The 21,329-nt window shown below is 39.8% G+C and overlaps 1 pseudogene; it reads right to left on the reverse strand.

Moving 5' to 3' along the window:
• Positions 1-6,659: 6,659 nt before the first annotated feature.
• Positions 6,660-21,329, reverse strand: part of LOC112849986 (peptidyl-prolyl cis-trans isomerase FKBP8 pseudogene) — a 32,883-nt pseudogene continuing 18,213 nt past the window's right edge.

A 21,329-nucleotide genomic window follows, 5' to 3' on the forward strand; every position in this document is an offset into this window, starting at 1 on the left:
TAGAGCCACGAAGTGCCAGAGAACCAAAAATTTAGCCAAGCGGATCTCCAAAGTCCATTTAGAATGGCACACAGTGCACTGGTCTGGAAGACATAAGCCTCTTGCCTAAAGTCATATAGTGAGAGTAGCAAAGTTAAGCAGAAAACTTCGACCCCATCCCCACCCCCGAAGTCCCATAATATAACATGACTTTAGGTTTAGGATGAAAGAGGAACTTCAAGGCTGCAGCAGAGGCTGAACAAAAGAAGCCTTAGGAATTAGCATCTAACAAATTAACAGTCAAAACCTGGGCCCTGAATAGGGTCTTAGTAACAAGAAGAACTTTAGTGTATGCCCTGCTTTGTTTTACTCCTGGGCCCCTTTCTTTTCACACATGCAACCAGATCCCACCTGCGGACTTCAGTGGGCTCTGAAGTGTCACATCTGAGGGTGGGGGGAGTTTAAGGAATTGGGGCACATTCTTGTGCATGGTAAAGATAGGTCCTAGCCAGGGAGAAGAGCATCTCAGATGCTAGTAGAAAACATAGCACATAGGAATAGGTTATAATCCCCTAAAATGACTATTTTTTGGACATGCATTGAAAATTTCCTTAAATTCATAAAAGTCAAAGCTATGTATTGGAAATGGCAGTGAGCACTGGGGTGGCTCTGCCGTGGTCAAGGGCTCTGGTACAAGACCACAGGGCTCCATCTCTCAACTTTCTAACCCTTCGAGTTCCTTTACCTCTCTGTGGTAAGAGGTAAGAGAGAAATAAGAGAGAAATCATAATAATACAGGAATCACCTTAATAAGACAGAAGTCATAAAAAGAATATTTACCTTGCAGGGTCATGGAGTTGTTCCCAGACTTTTCTGCAGTTTGGAATTACCTGGGGGATCTTTAAAAGGTATTCAGACTTGGTTCCTACCTCTAGACCTTCTGATTTCATTGCTGTGAAGGCAATTATTGGGTTAATATACAAAAAGTGCGTAGAACAGCACCTGAACCTATAGCAAGCACTTGATACATGTTAACTATGATCACTATTTTATTAGTATCCATTTTGCAAATTGCTACACGTGATCTTTCACTTTCTGCCCTAGTTCTTAGGTCACACAGCCCTTTTTTCAAGGAACCGTGCATACACTGTATGTATTTGTGTTATCTAAGTTCTGTCTTCCCTGTTTGGTGAAACTTTATCTTCCTTTAATTCACCACAGCTCCTGCTCGTTGCTGCACATACAGCAGATATTTCAAAACTAGAATCAAGTACTTTGTGACTCATTCTGAAAATTCGTATTTCATTTTCCAGCATGATATGACCATAGATTGTACCTAAGTCGTGTCAATTTGAAAGTGACAGTTTAGACATATCTATCTAAGCTTAACTATTTGAATTTTCCCTGTATTAGAATTGTGCTCAAGAGCAAATAACAGAATGGATGCAATTAATTGTCATAAAAAGTGTGCCTTTAAACAATGCATTTAAAATATTTTATTTATCAAAATAATATTTCCAATTACATCTGAGTGACCCTAATGTATTTACATATCATTTTTTATTGCAGGTTTATTTTAGATGCTTAAATTAGCACTGGCTCAGCTCTGTGAACACACACTATAGTTAGAATCTAACCGTGTGCCAAGGCACTGTGTGAGGCTCTGAGATACTAGATTGAATGGCAACAAGTTCACAGTGTAATAACTAAAATATGATGTATAGGATACTGAATACACCCTGATCTATTACTTCTCTCCTCCCACAACTGTCCTGAGCTCTTTAGCTGTAACACAAAGTAATTTAGAATAAAATTAAATGAAAATTACTCTTTTTGAATAATATGACTGCTCTCCTCATTACCCAATTCTTTATATCCCTGAGAAGTAATCTGAATATTGAAAAATTATGTATCGTTGATTATGCTAATTATAGCATTTTTTTATAATGGCAAAACCAAAGAACAGTCTTTTTTTCAATAGTTAGAAAATGACTAAGTGAAGTATAATGGAGTGTTATATAGTTAAAAAGCATTTTTCAGAGCACCTGCATGGCTCAGTGGGTTAAGCATCTGACTCTTGATTTCCCCTCGGAACTTGATCTCAGGGTCGTGAGTTCAAGCCCCACATTGGGCTCCGTGCTGGGCTGGAGTCTATTTAAAAAAATAAAATGAAAAGCATTTTTCAAAAATGATTTAATTATATGGGAAAGTAATTTTAGTGGTAGGATTATAGGAGGCTTTTTAAATTGGGTTTAAAAATCTCTGTTTTAGTAAGCATTTGTTTTTTACTTAAATTACCTCCTATATTTTTCCTTTATTTTTTACTTTGAATCACTTACATTGTTTTTTAAACCATCCACCCATTTAAGTGATTCAATTTGCCAAATCCAGAATATTAACGTGTCTTACAAAACACGCACTTTACCTATCACTGTTAGTTGAAAATTATATAAAATATCTTGCCAAGTGAGTAAAATATGTATGCTGTTTTAGGGAAGAGTAGTAAAAGAATACTAATAAAACCCCTGTTAGTATAATCTTGGGTCACAATGCTCTAAAACTCCAACTAGTCTCTGTGAGTCTATCATCCCCAATTTCCATTTTATTTATAACACAAATTTCTGTTTCAAATCAGTCGATTTGTTTATCTGGGTAGTTACCTCCTCACTCTTCTGTTCTCCAAAAGACACCCTAATTCATCAAAATTGTTTAACATATATTATTTTATTGAAAAAAGACAGCTAAGTGTCTTAAGGATCCTTCTACTTAGGGAAATCTGCTAGCAGGGTAACTACATTAACCGGGGAGATGAGGGCAACGTACTCCTCTCCAAGGATGTGGCATTTGAGCAGACCTGAGTGACTTAAAGGAGGCATGACATTACCTTGGTGGCGTACCTTTCCCAGAAGTCTTTCCTGGGGAATGCTGACCCATCCTTTCTGCTCCAGTAAATGCCGCTGCATCCAGAAACATTCTTTTCTCCCCTCCTGACACGATGAAGGGGACATTCGTTACTTCTTGCTCTATTTCCTCAGGGCTTCTTGCTTTTCCCTCTATTTTAACACTTTCTTTCCTTCTTCCTGGTGTTACAGGTTTATTATTTACAAATCTGCATCTCCCCAAAGAAGGGTACTTTTCTACCAGGAGGGAAAAGCCAGTCTTACTCACCACTGGGGCACTCAGTGCATTGCACCACGTTTTGTACTTGGGAGGCACTGGTTGAGTGCGTTCATTTGCTTGCATTTTAATTAAGTCTATCTCGTAGCTTCAATCGAAAATGGAGAGCAGGAGCATTCTATCACCTCAGCTTTTTGGGCCGTGAAAACAATGCAACCACTGAGAATCTAGAAAGATTGACAGAATCTCAGTGTCTTCCATTGTTTTGAAAAATAGTCTGGAGGAAAGAACTGGTATTCAACCCGCAACCCACTCTGAACCTCCTTAACTGTACCACTAAATAGAGTAATTTAGAATGTGCTTAATTAAAACTTCCCTCCCTTCTTGAATAAAAACCGTGATTGTCAAACCCATTATCTATGGAGAGGAGAATGTAGGAAGGAATATTCTAGTATGTGTGGTGTACCTCATGAACATCTTCTCATAAGGAGTCTGTGGTGAGAGAACAAGCCTTTACAGTTTTTCTGTAATCCTTGAAAAGATTTCTAAGTCTGAGAGTGAGAGTCTGTTTCCTTGCATGCAAATGTCTTTCCCTATCATCTGCTGAACTGTTTTTATTTATGTATTCCTTTTCCCAGGCTCCTCAAGCCTGTGTTAATTAGCATCAGTAGCGGAGCATCAGAGGAACATAAGTCACTTATTTGTGAACAAATTATAAGAATTGCAGCCGAAATTGATTTGTGCAGAATATACACCTACGGTCTGAATGCTTTTTAATATATTTATCTTGTTTTAATTAGTTGGTTTATTTTTCTTCCATCCTGTTCCCTTTATATTATTTCACAAGGCTCTGAGCTCTGATCATTATTTTTGGCTCCTCGGCTTCCAGCAGAACTCTCCTATGAAAAGGTGTATTGAAATATTATTTCATCTGATGTGACTTGAAAGGGTCTGGAACGCCACTACATTCCCCTACAATTTTCCCACCTGTTCACTGCTAATTAACAACCTCTGAATAAGAGACGAAATTTTTCATTTTATACTTAATGAGATTTAAATACTTTAGAAGACTTCATGGGAAAATGACTTAAATTCATTTCCTTCTCTTTCCTTCTTTCCTTCCTTTTTTCCTTCCTTCCCTCCTTTTTCTTTCTTCTTCCTTCCTTCCTTCTTTCTTTTTGCTTTTCTCTTTCTTTCTTTCTTTCTTTTCTTTCTTTCTTTCTTCTTTCTTTCTTTCTTTCTTTCTTTCTTTCTTTCTTTCTCTCTCTTCATCCCTCTCTCCCACCATTTCTTAACTTTTTTTTTTTCTTTTTCCTGTTCTCTCTTCCAAGAATTTAGAGAATTCTAATCTGTGCCATGCACTGTGATAGACACTGAGGACAATATCATTAATCTGAATCAGTTTTTATTCTCAAAGGGCAAAAAGAAAAGTTGGAAAGATAGATGTCAACAAATAGCTGCAATTCAAAAGAATAACTGAAATCCTAGAAGACCACGCAAACTGCTATGGAAAAGGAAGAGAAAGATCCCTGATTCCTAGGGAGCAATGAAGAAGAAAGAGCCAGAAGATGAGTCTGTGCAATGCAAACGTCCTCAACTTTACAGGTTTCCCAGTGGTTTTCAGTGTCATGCAACTTTCTAAAATCTTTATCATGCTCCTATGATAAAGAAAGTATTATTTGCCTTCTGTAGTTGCACAATATCCAAGCCTTAAGTTTGTTAAGTCAAAGATGTGACAATCACCTGAGTTTGGGCCCCACAAAATCCGATGATACTGTTTCTTTAACTTGAATTGATTGGTGTGTTGGCCTAATGTGGATATCTTTTTAAATTCTCTAATTTGCCAAAAGGAAGTACATCCCCACCACCTGCATTAAAAAATGCTCATTGCATTTTTTATTTTTTTTTTTTAATTTTTTTTTTCAACGTTTTTTATTTATTTTTGGGACAGAGATAGACAGAGCATGAACGGGGGAGGGGCAGAGAGAGAGGGAGACACAGAATGGGAAACAGGCTCCAGGCTCCGAGCCATCAGCCCAGAGCCTGACGGGGGGCTCGAACTCACGGACCGCGAGATCGTGACCTGGCTGAAGTCGGACGCTTAACCGACTGCGCCACCCAGGCGCCCCCCTCATTGCATTTTTTACAAAACCCCCAAAAGACCGGACTTCTTTATCAGTCTTATTTCAAATATGAATATTAAAGGTTGAATGAGTAACTAGATCACCACAAAATTTAGACCTCAATTTAGTCACTAGTATTAACATTTTGATGTTTCCTCAAACGCTGTTATCAATAGAAAATGGATTGATTCTAAGTTGGTCTTATTTTTCTTCTCTTGTCTACCCTCTGGATGGAGGTTCTCGGAATCCTGAAAGGAAAGTCTGGACAGTTGCTTCTTTGCCTTGTTAATTCCCGAATTACAAGCCTGTCCTCTCATAATTGCAAAAACACTTGAACAAACTAATCAACTATTTTGTACTGTGAGAGTTTTTAAAGATAGTAAATTAACCAAGTACTAGAATCTAACACTTTCAACTTAAAAACAAATATTTGTTGAATGATATGGAGTTGAGACAAATAGGCACTGACCCTGCCCTGATGGAGACCATAGTTCTGTTGGGAAGAAAGGTACAAAGGCATAACATATAGGACCTAGAAGCATCTAGGAGACAGGGTGATTGGTGGGGTCAGACACTAAATCTCACTTGGGGGGATTCAGGAAGCTCTCCTGGAGGAGTGCCAACTGGATGAGCAGTAAATGGGAAAACTGGATAGGTTGGAATGAGAACATAGAGACCTCATGGGTCTCAGTATACATTCAGAGGCCAGCTCTAGACAGATGGAATATTCTGGTTGCCACTGGCAGAGGATTTGTGAAGGTAAAACTAGAAGCAGAAAACCCAGTTCTTAGTTGTGAAACGTGATGATCAGAATTAGGGTAAAGAGCAGTTAGGGCCTTCCAGGAAGCAGATGCCCCGATGGATGAAACCTGCAAAAAAACGTGTGGGGAGAAAGCTAGAGAAGGTGGGTAGGCCCGCAGATTGTTCTGTTATCTGAAACCTGTGGAGAAAAAAGGGAGGGAAGGAGGAGAGGGTAAGAAGAGTTTCAGACTGCAGCACAGTTACTGGAAAGTTTCAGCCAGGTTAACCGAGAGACTCCAAACCAAAGGGACCTATTAAAGAAGCCCCGTATTTTGCCATTATGCATCTGCATTTGGTGTGGGGGGCAGGGAGTGTGGGAGAGAGAGGCTTTAATTTACTATTTGGTGGGGGTGGGGTCGGGTGGGGGAACCTGGTCAGAAGGTAGAAGGAGACCCAGGAGGGATTGGCATTTATACTGGGACTGGGCAGGGGAAGGGCTGCCTCAGGGCCTGTTGGGAAGGAGAAACTGAGGCCAGCCCCTACTGAGACCTACCTAGAGAGGTGGGGATGGGAATTGGGCCTGGAGGAATGAGGCGCCACCCTGTCTCCAGGCTGGACATGAGGCCCTGGCCCTGCCTCATTTTCCCCTTACAGGACCTCAGTCCTGCCTGCTCCCTGGGCCTTATGGACGCCAAATCTTCATGCCCTGTTGCAGAGGAGAGGGCTAGGCATGTGAAGGCAGTGGACAGGGAGCCTAGGGAAGTTAGGGAGCACAAGGTAGGACACAAGGTGTGGAGAAGGTGGCAGCCACCTGGGCGGTTGGTTCCTGGAAGCGAAGACCACAGACAGAGCCACACCTCCCAGGGCACCCGCAGGGCCCCAAACGGCCACTTCCAGCAGATGGGCCAGGCACCCCTGCAAGGCATTCGCTGGGCACTGGGCTGGGGCGGGGGCAGCATTTTCCAGCACAGGGCAGTCTCCGAGTTCTGCTGGTCTATGTGCTTCTTCCTCAGCCTGGGGGACTCTCCGTTCACTGTCCTGTTGGAACGTTCCGGCTTTGAGACCACTCTCAGATGCCAAGCTGCCAGTTTGTTCATACACTTCACCCCGAGCTGCGAGAGCTGTTCTTCCTCCACAAATGTCACATCTACTTTGGCACTGGAGGTGATGGCCTTGATGGTGGGGTCATAAGAGTTGGCTGCCAGCACCAAGTTGGCCCGTAGGTAGTTGACATCGCTCCTCTTCTTCCAGTTTGCCAGGGCGACGCGCTGCTCCGTGAGCATCTCCGGGTCAGGCTCGACAATGGAATCCTCAGGATCATGTCTAGGCACAGGGCCACTTTGGGGGGAACGGTTGCGGAGCATGGTGTCTGAGGCCTTGGAGTCCCAGTGACCACCTGGAGTCTGCAGTGACCATAACCATCTCTCCCACATCCATGACTTGTACACTGTGGTCGAGGGTCTCGATGACATCATAAGAGCTGAGGTTAACACCAGCTCTGGCTCCTCCTGAACCTGCCTGCTGTTCTCCAGTGAGGGCTGCAGTTGCAGTGACTGGGCCCTTTGGCTAGGTGGCTCCAGCAGGGTGGGCCTGGGACCAATGTCTGCTTCCTCAATAGCAGATTCCCCAGGATGTCCAGGCATTCCTCCAGGCCAAGTTGGGCTTGGGCTCAGGCTCCAGGGTGACCAGGAACTCTCCAGTTGGGGCCAGGGTCTGATAAGCCTCCTCCAGAGGGGGCTGCCCAGGAACCGGAATGGTGGTAATTTCCTCAGGTCTTCTTATCCTACTGGTCTTTGTGTCCCCCCTTCCCCTCCCCCTCCCCTCCCCCTCCTCCTCCTCCTCCTTCCCCTCTTTCACTTTGCATCTTCCACCCTCCTCAGCATCTTGAAGTCCTCAAGTGTCAAGATGCCATTAGATAAGGGGTTAATTCATATCCAGAAATACATAAAGAACCCATACAACTTGACAAAAAAAATCCAGCTAAAAAGTGAGCAGAGGATCTGAATAAGCATGCTTCCAAAGAAAGCACAGATGGCCAACAGGTACATGAAAAGGTGCCTGACATCACTAGTCATCAGGGAAATGCAAATCAAGACCACGGGGAGATAACATCACACAGGTGTTACAATGGCTATTATCAAAAAGAGAAGGAATAACAAACGTTGTGAGGATGTGGAGGAAAGGGAATCGTTGTGCCCTGCTGCTGAGGGTGCAAATTGGTACAACCCCTGCAGAAAACAGTATGGAGTTTCCTGAAAAAATTGAAAATAGAACTACCACACAATATAGCAAAATGAGTGAAGGTGGTCAAAAGATAGAAACTTCCACTTATAAAAAAAATAAATCCTGGGGAGACAATGTACAACACAGTGACTATGGTTAATAGTAACCATTCTGTAAGTTTTGCCCGTGTTGTTACTTGTGGCTGTGACCTATCTTTACTGATCAATATTATTCCGTTTTATGAATATATCACCATTTGTTCATCTGATCTATCACTGATGGCTATTCAGGTCACTTCTAGTCTTGTGCTGTTTATAGTTCTAATGCATATTTTTGAAAGTTAAAGAGTAGATCTTAAAAGTTCTTATAACACGAAAAAAATATAATTCTGTGTGGTGATGGATGGTAACTAGATTTGTTATGGTGATCACTTTACATTGTATGCAAATGTTGAATCATTATGTTGTTCATCTGAAACTAATGTTATATGTCAATTATATCTCCATTAAAAACAGTGATAAAAAGAATAAAAATTAAAAGATCTTTATTTTCCCATTAGTCTGTGGTTCCCAAAAAAAGTGAAGAAGCTCAGAGGAAACATAGCCTTGGCATGAATGCGGCAGGGGATTGAGAGGGGAAGAAATTAGGATTGTCAGGCAACTGTGATACCTGCACAGCTGGAGATCTAAGAGGTACATATTCATGGCTGCTACAGGGATAGGAAAGAACATATAAAGTATAGAAGTCTGGAGAAGTGTGGTTTGTGATTGATTGGATATGGAAGGAAAAGAAAAAGAGGAAGGACTCAGGGTGGCTCTGAAGTTTCCGTGCGACCTAGTGCAAAACAATACAGTTGATGGCAAAAAAATGGGGTATTTAATAGGGATGGAGATAAATGCCTTTTTTATCAGATTGAATCTTAAGTGTTTATGGAATATCTATGTGGACACAACTGGGAAAATATGTCTGAAGACACATGGGTTCCCAATGGGCCTTATGTTTATTCTCATCCTCAACTCTGTCTCTGTCTCTCTCTCTCTCTCTGTCTCTCTCTCTCTCTATATATATATGTGTGTGTGTGTGTGTGTGTGTGTGTGTATGTGTGTGTACATTTACATATATATATGTATACATATGTGTGTGTATATATATATATATATATTATATATACAGATGCCCATAAAGATGAAGCTATTTGCTTCCCAGAATATCAGATTTAACAAGCAGTCTGGGGTGTCTGAGTGGCTCAGGTGGTTGTTGAGTGGCCAACTCTTGATTTCAGCTCAGGTCATGATTCTGGCTGGGGTCATGGGACCCAGTGCTGCATCTGGATCTGTGCTGAGCGTGGAACCTGCCTGGGAATCTCTGTCTCTCTCCTTCTGGGATTCTTTCTCTCTCCTTCTGCCCTTTTCCTCTGTTTGTGTGCTCTCTCCTCTCTCTAAAAATTAAAAAAAAATTTTTTTTAACAAAAAAAACCTTTCAGTCTGAAGTCATTTATGTAATGCAACTTTATAAAACTGTATTATTAAAGCAATTCTGTTCAACAAAAGATAATATTAAGAAACTGAATAGGCAAGCTCAAAAAAGTCAAATACATGGATTTTTTTTTTAATTTTAGAAATTAATAAGAAAAAGACTGACAACCCATTAGGAAAATGAGCAAGTGACTTTCTTGGGTACCTTATAAAAGAGGATATTCCATGCAAGATAAAAACACAATGAGATATTACCACAAATCCACCCCATTTGCTGAAATGAAAAAGTGTGACCATACCAGGTGTTGGCAAGGATGTGAAATAAATGAAACACTCACATAGGACTGGAGAGAGTACAATTGGCACAACCACGTCATGACAAGATTGGTGACCTTGAAACCCCATATAACCGATGGCCCAGTGTGAGCTTATATCTAACAGAAATGCCTGTAAATGTGCCAGAAGACGTGCACAGAATGCTCGTAGAAGCATTAGAACTATAAACATCACAAGACTGGAAGTGACCTGAATATCCATCAGTGATAGATCAGATGAACAAATGGTGATATATTCAGAAAATTGAATAATATTGATCAATGAAGATAAGTCACAGCCACAAGTAACAACACAGACAAAACTTACAGAATGGTTACTGAATGAAGCCAAATCTAAAAGAAAACAGCACTATGATCCCATCAATCTAAAATTAAAATTCCAGCAACACTATAGTATTTCGATATGTATACTTACTACAATGTTTTCTTTCTCGATCTGAGTGATGGTTACTGAGTGGCGGTTATAACATGGTGCTCATGTTATTAAAATACATTAAGCTGTGTTATTAAAATACATTAAGCTGTCCATTTGTGTTTGAGATATAGGCATGCCACATTTTATTGTACTTCACGGATACTTTTTATTTATTTATTTTTTTTTAACAAACTGACCTTTTGTAATAAGCCTGCATGGAACAGATTTATCAATCAATGCCATTTTTCCAAAAGTATCTGCTCACTTTGTGTGTTTATGTCACCTTTTGGGTAATTTTCATAATATGTCAAACTTCACGACTATCGCATTTGTTACAGTTATCTATGGTCAGCGATTATGATTCATTGAAAACTCAGGTGATGGTGAGTATTTGTTAGCAACACTTTAAAATTAAGATGTACACATTGTGTTTTTAGATATAATGCTATTGCATACTCCATGACCTACAGTATTATATAAACATAATTTTTATATGCACTGGGAAAGCAAAGAATTCATTTGACTCACTTTATTGTGATATATGCTTTATTTCAGTGTTCTCGAACAAAACCTACAAAACCTCCGAGGTATATGTCTACTTTTTCTGCTTACTTGTTGTGTTTAACAATAAAGATAAAAAACTGAAAAGCAAAAAGATAAAACCATAAATACCTTATTTCTTCAAGAAAGAAAACTCATGAGGTAAGTTTAGAAGAAAATATGAACATCTCTTAACAAATGAAGACTTACGATAGGAAGGTAGGAGCTGATGTTTACAGGTAAAAATTTTATTTTATTATTATTTTATTTTTAATTTTTTAATGTTTATTTTTGAGAGAGAGACAGGGTGCAAGCAGGGGAGGAGCAGAGAGAGGGAGACAAAGGATCTGAAGCAGGCCATTCACTGTCAGTGCAGAGCCTGATGCGGGGCTCGAACTCACTAACTGTGAGATCATGACCTGAGCCGAAGTCAGACGCTCAGCAGACTGAGTCACCCAAGTGACTCAGTACCCCTAAAAATAACAATTTTAAATATACAGGTTTGGTAGATTTGTTTTAAAAAATAAAATAGTTTCCGTGAGTCACAGAATTTTTCTCTTTTACCAAAAGTTTCAGTAACTAGGAGAAATAAATGTAGAAAATATATTTTACATCTGATTATCCTTAACATTTATAAATAAACAAATGGAGGAAAGTATATTCTTCAGTTTGACTATTTCCCAGATACCTAAGTGGTATCACAAGTGAGACAGCAGAAGCAAGCCACAGAAACACACCATTTCATTTGTCAAGACTCTGTTCTTCATACCCGTAAAAACTGCAGCCCAAAAATGAGTTAGTGGTTTCTAAAAACCAGAGAGCACAACCCATGCTATTTATGAAACGTGCAGTAGAGATTAACTGAATCCCTCATATACAGAGATACGTATCTTATTTTGCTTTTTTTTTTTTTTTTTAATTTTTTTTTTCAACGTTTATTTATTTTTGGGACAGAGAGAGACAGAGTATGAACGGGCAAGGGGCAGAGAGAGAGGGAGACACAGAATTGGAAACAGGCTCCAGGCTCTGAGCCATCAGCCCAGAGCCTGACGCGGGGCTCGAACTCACAGACCGCGAGATCATGACCTGGCTGAAGTCGGACGCTTAACCGACTGCGCCACCCAGGCGCCCCTTATTTTGCTTTTAAAAAATATCAAATATATTTTGGGGGCCATGCTAAGGGTTACTTACAAAAGAATTAGTGATTCAGAATCCTAAATCTATGGCCATGCTTATCACCAAAAACATGATATTGTTTGCCAAGATTATATTCTCAATGAAAGAAATGCCCTGGATTGCTCAAGCTCACATTCCCTTGATATACTAGTTCTTGGTTTGGGCTCAGAAATAGTTTTTAGGTAGTTTCTTACCATCTTGCACTTTTTTTCCCCCTTTTTAACCAAGTGCAGAAAATGTGGCCAGTGTGCATTTCCAGCAGATGTCAGTGTTGGCGTTTGATGTGATCTAGGAAGGCCTCAAACCGGGGGCCCTACCTTGAAGATGAACAGGGTTCTGTGCAGATCCTCACTTCTTGTGAAGTGTGGAAAGATAGAGAATTCTGTTCTTTTGCAGGATATTTTCTTCAGAAGTCTATTGCTGTGAGTTGGGAAATAGAGCTTCGACAGATTTGTCCATCTCTTTCAGACTTAGCTTGTTCTAGTTGTACATAAATTGTATGAATTTATTCTTCCTCTTGCTCCAAAAAAGATATTTGCTATCTATTTCTCTCTCTGAATTTCTTCCCAGAATGATGATTTTTTGGCTTGAGGAATTTCAGTGTGTTTGTCTCAGAAAAATATATTTAACACCTACCAGGTACCCAGGAAATAGAACATTCTAGCTGGCTTGAAGGAAGACTTTTAATTATGGCAGTAAGTTCTATCACAAGATATGAACAAGTTATTAAGAGAGGACAGAAGACAGGGTAACAAATACTGCCTAGAGGAGAGAGATAGACTTCATTGAAGAAGGGATCTGGAGCCTTGAAGGATGAATATGTGCTTCAGAAATGAAGAAATGAAATGTGCAAAATCCTGACGAATGTTGTTCATGCCGATAACTTCCATACGAGTTATTTTAGATCATAGTCCTGATTCTTTGGAGGCTACTTGAAGTATATTCAAGTATTTAATAGTTTGAGACTGGAGGCCATTTATAAAGTAGTTAAAAACACACAGTTTAGATTCTACCTAGATTCAAATTATTGCTTTCCAATTATTAGATCCTGATATGGGGGGGGGGGAAGTAATTTTCTTGTGCATCAGTTTCTTTATCTGAAAAGGAGATGGAAACGACATCAAGACTTTATAAGATTGTTAAGAAGACTAAGTGAAATAAATATAAAGTGCTTAGTATGGTGTGTGGTGCATAGTAAGTACTCAAAATGATAGCTATTATTTATAGCTATTTTATCTCATTAGGAATCATGAAGAAACATTCAAGAAAGTTGACACTGAGTAGAGGTACTCAGATTTTAATGAGGCAAATAAGTGAACCAACCATTTTGTTAACCGATAGTTCACCAGTGTTTGATATTTATGCCGAATTTGCTCTGTCCTTTTAAGAAAGAGAACACATCGAGACAGGCACTTTAAGCATTTGTCTGTTCTGCACGTCTTGCTGTGTGGTTTTGGATCATATTCACATGCTGTCAGTGAAGGACCTACTCAGGTTCAAGAGCACACCCAGAAAAAGACAGGCTTAAAGAGCAGAACATGGGAAATCTCTTCAATGCAACAACTGTGCTCAAGCAGAGAAAATCAGGGTTATTGAGGACTTTGTCAATAGGATCTTGGAAGCCAACATTCTACGTGAAAGTCTGATCACCCAGCAGTCTGCTTTCCCTCTTGTCCTGTGAAGAATCGTGACTTGTTTCATTAGTCACAACTAAGAATGAAATGCATTAGTTGGAAGAGAGAATGAGAATCATATCCTTATCTTCCAGGTTTATTGACGAGATCTCCATCTCTGTGAGGCAGGTGAATGGTGGGCTCATTCAATTTGGATTGACTGTTTATGAATGGTTCATGTTTAGATTTACTTTATCCAAGGGATATGATTCAGAAGATGAAATTAAAGAAAAGTGGAGAAAACAAGACTTAAAAAAGAGAATCAAATTTGGGGCACCTGGGTTGCTCAGTTGCTTAACCAACTGACTTTGGCTTAGGTCATGATGTCATGGTTCATGAATTTGAGCCCTGACAGGGCAGAGCCTGCCTGGGATTCTCTCTCTCCCTCTCTTTCCACTTCTCCCTCACTTGCTCTCTCTCGTTCTCTCTCTCAAAATAAAGAAATACTTAAAAAAGAGAAAGAAAATAAAAATTTCCAACTATAAGCATGAACAGCATTCCAGTGCCTGGGCAGATACATCTCACACTGATTTTGCAGGGAGCCAAAGTGAGAAAACATTGACTGAGTTGAACCTCTCACATGAAAAGAGAAATATATATTGACAACCTGATTTAAAGTTTTATGGAGAAACAAACATCCCAGAATTGCCAGCCTGAGATTGGAGGAGAAGAGCAAGGTGGAAGACTGGTGCTGCCGAACTTCAAGACTTACCATGAAGCTACAGTCAAGACAGAGAAATAGACCAACGGAAGAGGATAGAGAGCCCAGACATAGGCCCACATAAATATAGCCAAGCGGCCCATGGTAATACAATGGAGCAAAGATAATTTCGTCAATAAGTGGCACTGAAACTGGACACCTACATGCAAAAAAAAAAGAATCTAGGCACAGAGCTTATACCCTCCACAAAAATTAACTAAAGATGGATCATAAACCCAAATATAAGATATGAAACCATAGAACACCTAGAAATGGGGCGCCTGGGTGGCTCAGTTGGTTGAGCATCTAACTTCGGCTCAGGTCATGATCTCACAGTTTGTGGGTTCGAACCCCATGTCAGGCTCTGTGATGCCTGGAGCCTGCTTTGGATTTTGGATTCTCTCTCTCTCTCTCTCTCTCTTTCTCTCTCTCTCCCTCTCTCCAAAGTAAATAAACATTAAAAAGTTAAAAAAAAAAAAAAAAAAAAAGAGTGCCCAAAGCCCAGAATGGTGACAACACCAAATCCTAGTGAGGCTATGGAACAACAGCAACTCCCATACACTGCTGATGGGACTGCAAAATCGTACGTCTGTACATTTTGGAAGATGGTTTGGAGGTTTCTTACAAAACTAACTATACCCTTACTGTATGATCCAGTGATCATGTCTCTTGGTATTTATCCAAAATGAAATGAAAAACTTATATCCACACAAACACCTGCACACGGATGTATATGGCTTTGCTCAAAATTGCCAAAACTCCAAAGCAACCAAGGTGTCCTTCAGGAGGTGAAGGGGTAAATAAACTGTGGTACATCCATACATTAGAATATTATTCAACATGAAAAATAAATGAGCTATCGAGCCACGAAAAGTCAAAGAAGCCATTACTAGTAAAAGAAGCCAATCTGAAAAGGCTACATACTATATTATTCCAATACATGACATTATGGAAAAGGCAAAAGTACGAAGATAATAAAAAGTTCAGTGATTTCCAGGGATGGTCTGTGGGGAAGGATGGATAAGCAGAGCACAGAGGATTTCTTTAGAGCAGCGAAAATACTCTGTATAACATTTAATGATGGATACATGCCATTATACATTTGTCCAAACCCAAAGAATATATAATATCAAGAGTGAGCCCTCAAATAAACTCTGGACTTTGGTGATTATGACATGTCATTGTGGGTTCATCTATAGTAACAAATGTAACACTCTCTGGTAAATAAGGTTGATAATGGGAAGGCTAGGCATGTGTGGGGTAGAGGGCATATGGGGAATCTCTATACCTTTCTTTCAATTTTGTTGTGAACCTCCAACTGCACTAAAGAATTCAAGTCTTAAAATGCGAGAGAAACATCAAGCCACCTGGGTGGCTCACTCGGTTAAGCGTCTGACTCTTGGTTTCAGCTCAGATCATGATCTCATGGTTTGTGGGTTCGAGCCCCACATCGGGCTCCATGCTGACAGCGTAGAGCCTGCTGGAGATTCTCTCCCTGTCTGCTACTCCCCCTGCTCACTCTCTCTGTCTCTCAAAAATAAATAAATTTAAACAGAGAGAGAGAGAGAAACATATCAGTCTCTCAAAGAAATCCAAGTTTTTACCAAAGAGAAATTTTGTCTCACCAAGGAACTGCATTCATAACCAGCCCCGGGCAAGGACAGAGCAGCACATCTGTTGCTACATCTGTTGCTTGTCTCAGCTGAAGGAACCAACTCCAGGCTTGCCCTAACTATTCCCTCTCTCATCCAACTTTTGTACCCTTTCTCTTGTACAGTGAGAAGTCTTGGCTGCCCTTGTACAGCCCTCTATGGTGCCTAGAAGCTACAATTCGTGTTTCTAACACACCTTACAGGCTTTTTGAGTCTAGCTTTCACACCATTTGGTGGGAGGACCTCAGCAAGGCTGGTAATCACTGGAATACAGACAGGCTGGTGGTCTTCTCAGTTCCTGAACCATCCTCAAAATTGTTCTGAGGAGTTCTACTGTTACTCCGAAGTCCACCCAGATGCATTATGGGGTGAAGGTAAGATACAGGACAGAGAACAACCAATGCCGGGATACTCTCAGTTCGCTCCCTGAATTTATGGGAGGTTTACCTGGTCTGGAGCTGAGTGGAAGTAGGAAAAACTAGTTCTGGCTAACTGATTGCTCCTAAATTACCCTGTCTTAAACCTTGATGGTGGGTTGAATCAAAAAGCTAAGAAGTTTCTGGGGCACCTGGGTGGCTCAGTCAGTTAAGCATCTGACTCTTGGTTTTAGCTCAAGTCATGATCTCCTCGTTTGTGGGTTCGAGGCTTGCATCGGGCTCTGTGTTCGCAGTGAGGAGCCTGCTTGGGATTCTCTCTCTCACTCTCTCCCTGCCTCTCTCCCCACTCAAGCTTTGTCTGGATCTCTCAAACAAATAAATAAACTTAAAAAAAAATCTAGGAAGTTTCCATCTTTTATCTCTCCTCTTTCTCTGACGCCTCTTTGCTGAGCAAGATAGCTCATATCTCTTAGCCCAAAAGAGCATCTCAAATTATTATCCCATCACATTATTTTTTTTAAAAAATGGGCCTAGAAACCGGTGAAGTTGTAAGAATAACCTCTGTCACATTAGCCAGTTAAACATTTGCAGGTGCTTTTGTAAGAAGGAAGCTTTCTTCAGCTCAATTGTATTTGGCATAAAGCTTGGGATAAAAGCTTTGTATTTTATACATAAAAGAAAGTCTTCATACAATATTGTATTTCCTGCAGTATAAACATTTTCAGAACAGGAAGAAGAGAGATAATTTTCCTTGTTTGTGTGTGTGTGTGTGTGTGTGTGTGTGTGTGTGTATGACAGTTTCTTTGTATCATGTGCACCTGAGCAAGTATAAATGATACACTTGAGACATGCACAGGCCAAACAGACTTAAAAGTCACCTTGCTGTGGAGCTGACATACTAGTTCAGAGGAATATGTATTTTCAGAAGGGAAGAAAAAATATTCAGAATACGCAGTATGAAATTAGTTACTCTAATCCTAGGTGCCACTCTGAACAAGGCCCCAGGCTCTGCTTTTTTTCTGAAAAGCATTTCATTTACGTCAGTTCTCACAACTAGCCTATTGAGGCAGGTAGTTTTATCTCCATTTGGAAGATGCAGAAACTGAGGCACAAAGAGGACAAGTGCCTTGCCAAAAACAACATGATTAGTTAACTGAGAACTCAAATGAGGCCTTTCTGGCTCCAGAGAGCTTGGAAAAACCTTGGCATTTTCAAGAGAAACGTCACTGGTCTTGATCACTTTCAAATTCTAATTAGCCTGATTTAAAACTGTTTGATTATTAATATAAATTTGTTCACAAAGATTTAAATCCAAAAATAGATTATAGAAATTATACAGCTGATTTCCTCAGTCAGCATCAGTTTGGGCCAAAGGCTACATCAGGATGTATCATCTGTTTTAAAACCAATTTCTCTGTTTTAGAGAGAAAGCAAGTGAAATGTTTAAATATAAAGATTCATTGATTCATTTGGATCCTTGAGAACATTTTATTAGAAACCACTTTGAGTCATTTGAATTATATCAATCAAGAAAATTACTTGCAAAAAAAATAATTGATGAATGAGAAAATAGATACATTATTAATTGTAGGTATCTAATATCATAAGTTTAACGTAATAGTTTTGATTTTTATATTTGACATGTAGAACTGAACATGTGTAATTTTTCCCCTATAAAATCACCTCCTAATATTTTAGCAAATTTGGGTGAGGCAAGCGTCTCTTAATCTTGAATATTTTCTAGTATTGGGTAACCCTATGGAACTCTTCATTATGCAAAATGTTGATTTGCTTCCATAAAAGATGGATAAACTGTTTCTAAAACTATATGTCCTAGAACTGGGGAAAAATACACCTTGAAATTTATATTTGAATCATCCAAATTATTTGTATTCTAAGACAAAGATCAAGCCAGTACATTTACCAGATTGTCCTCTCCAGAAGGAATCTTGCTGGGGGTTCGATTGGGAAGGAAGCAGCCCACGGGTGCTTGCAGACCCATCTCTCTCAGGAAATACTCACGGTGATGTCATTACAAGCGAGCATCAGAGCCTTGACGTTTACACACAAATTCAACTCATGATGCCAAGTTGACCCTCAAAGTAATTCACCTCTAGTCCCACATTTCATTAGGGGAGGGGAGGTGTGAATATATATCTTAGGAAGAAACAGAAGTGGTTCTGGTCCTTTTTTTTTTTTTTTTCTGAGGAATATTTTCAGTGGAAGAAAAAGAGGAAAAATGAATTTGGATACTTTCTGTAAGAACTCCACTTCATGAGTTTTATACAAATGATACAATTTGATTTAAAAGCTCTTTTGTGATCTTCAGTTTCATTTTCCAGAGGGAATATCAGAATTTCTGAGTCTCCTGAGTCTAAGACAAGTTTGTGTGAAGTTTCCTCATTCAGTATCAAGGGAGTCACCGAGATCAACAAACCACATATCAGCATTCTTTTCCATTGGGTAGGGGTGTGTGTGTGTGTGTTTGTGTGTGTCAGTGCTCACACATGCACACTTGCTAGATTACTTAGATTTAAAATCTTATGTAATCACAGGAGAATAGCTTTATTTATGTCATAAATAAAAAAAAACACTTCTAATTATTTAAAGTTCAAACTTAAGTAGGCACTTCTGCCTTCTAAGACATGTGGCAAATTCCTGTCATTGGGGATAATAATCTCCCTATTGCGCTCTCCCCTTGAGTGATCAAACATTTAGAGTAGCCTGCCACAAATACAAGTGTCTTGTGTAAGTGAGATATTTTTGTTTTAGTTGATTTTTCGGTCACGTGCCAGGACTGAATTCTGCATGTTGATCAGCCCAAGTGCAAAGACACAAGCCCCCTTGGGAGATGAAATGCAAGTGAGAGTCACAAAGGAGCAGGAATTAGGAGCCAGGGGTGACAAGGAACCTAAGTCCTTGCAATGCACAGAAGTCTTCTTGGAAGATTTGATAAAGGAGGCAGCATGGGTAGGTGGGTGTATTCAGGTGTGGTATTGTATTGAGAGTCTGACTCCGGTTTTTGATACTTGCTTACTGATAGTTTTTAAACCTCTCTGCTTCTTTTCCCCACATCTGGGCAAGCTGATAAGAAAGGTTGGTACTTCCTCCTTGGGCTCACTCAGGAAGTTCAAGCCACATGCAGGAAACTCGCTGCAGCCCCAGCGCTAAATAGGATAAAAAACCCCAACCCTGAACTAGTCTCCTTTCCCTGCTCTCTCAATTCACTTTTGGACCTGCTGAGGAGGCAGCTTGCTCCCTCCAAAAGCCTCATTATATAACAAACCTTTTCCTACTCTCTTGGTGCGTGTGGCTTCAGAAGGCTTAACATTTTTTTAATGTTTCTTTATTTTGAGATTGAGGGAGAGAAAGCGCGTTTGCATGCAAGTGGGGAGGGGCAGAGAGAGAGGGAGAGAGAAAATCCTAAGCAGTCTCTGAGCTGTCAGTGCAGAGCCTGATGTGGGGCTTGATCTCATAAACTGTGACATCATGACCTGAGCTGAATCAAGAGTCAGACGCTCTGCTGACTGAGCCACCCAGGCGGCCCAGCAGTCTTAACATTTAAACCAAATGCTGGGTATAGGTTCATCTCCTTCTGTGGAGTGACCAAAACAAATATGCACGTACATTTGATATACATATAATTAGATTTTAGATTGAGACTGAATTTCTTGTAAACTTACTATCAGAAAGAAATGTCAAAACTCATGGAAGGAAAGAAGAAAACTGAGCCATGCAAATATTTGTCCAACATCCATGTTCAAAACACACGCTGAGTGAACAGTACATAGGCAAGCCACTAAAAAGTCATTTTAGGAATTAAGGAGCTTCTGAAAAGAGAATCACTATTAAAGCACCACCCAGCACACACATTTTTCTTCTAAAATTTCTTCTAAATGTCAGTGAGATTTTAAAACCCTACCCATGGTTACAGAGGATAAAGTGGAAACTTAGATGACTGTGGCAGGCAGAGATGTAGATTAATATAAGTTCTTACACTTGCATGGCTCTGGCCAGAATCAAATCAAGAACAGAAATAGATAAACCAAATGTGAACTCTACACAGAAAAGGAACTTGGCATTATTACATAGAAATTGTAAGGATTACCCCTGTCAACTCTGGTGCATAGTAGCTAGGTTTTTATGTGCAAAATATTATGATCAGATGTGCTGAATGACATTTAATCATACCATGGCCAAGAGAAGAGTCATGTATTTTGTGAAGTGGTAAGTGAGGAAATTCAGGGAAGTCAAATGTTTAATATATGGCAGTCAAGAAAGGAATATTCCAACCATATTCCAACCATATTTATGTTATTGGCCTCAATACAATTTCTTTAGAAAAGATGAAATTTTTCAAAGCCTATCCAAAATGGCTTTTCTGGATCATTCTACTTCTAGAGAAGTCTCTGAGGTTGAAGTCCCTGGATAGACTATCCAATTTAAATCTTGGGGCCTCTGAGAAATAATTGTTCCTTCTAAAATATAGTACAATCCAGCCAACTCTCTTAGGAGTTATTAACATTTCATTGCTATATAAATGTTCAGCAGCAGAAGAAAGAACTGTATTCAGGGACTAGTTCTGACAGATTACAGTGTGAGGTCTTGATAAAGGTTGTGAAGGGTATGTCCTCCAAATGATTTATCCATCATAGTAGGAAGAGAAATACCACACAGCCTGAATAAGAGTTAACAGTGTCATTTTAATTATGTGAGCACTGGATTGTTAAAGCCCAAACAGACAATAATTATAATATAGGAGGTACTGCAAAGCAGTTTAAAACAATGAAACCTTTGTGTCAT

The sequence above is a fragment of the Puma concolor genome, chromosome C2, assembly GCF_028749965.1.
Source record: "Puma concolor isolate L17-30 chromosome C2, mPumCon1.1.hap2, whole genome shotgun sequence".
NCBI classification, from domain to species: domain Eukaryota; kingdom Metazoa; phylum Chordata; class Mammalia; order Carnivora; family Felidae; genus Puma; species Puma concolor.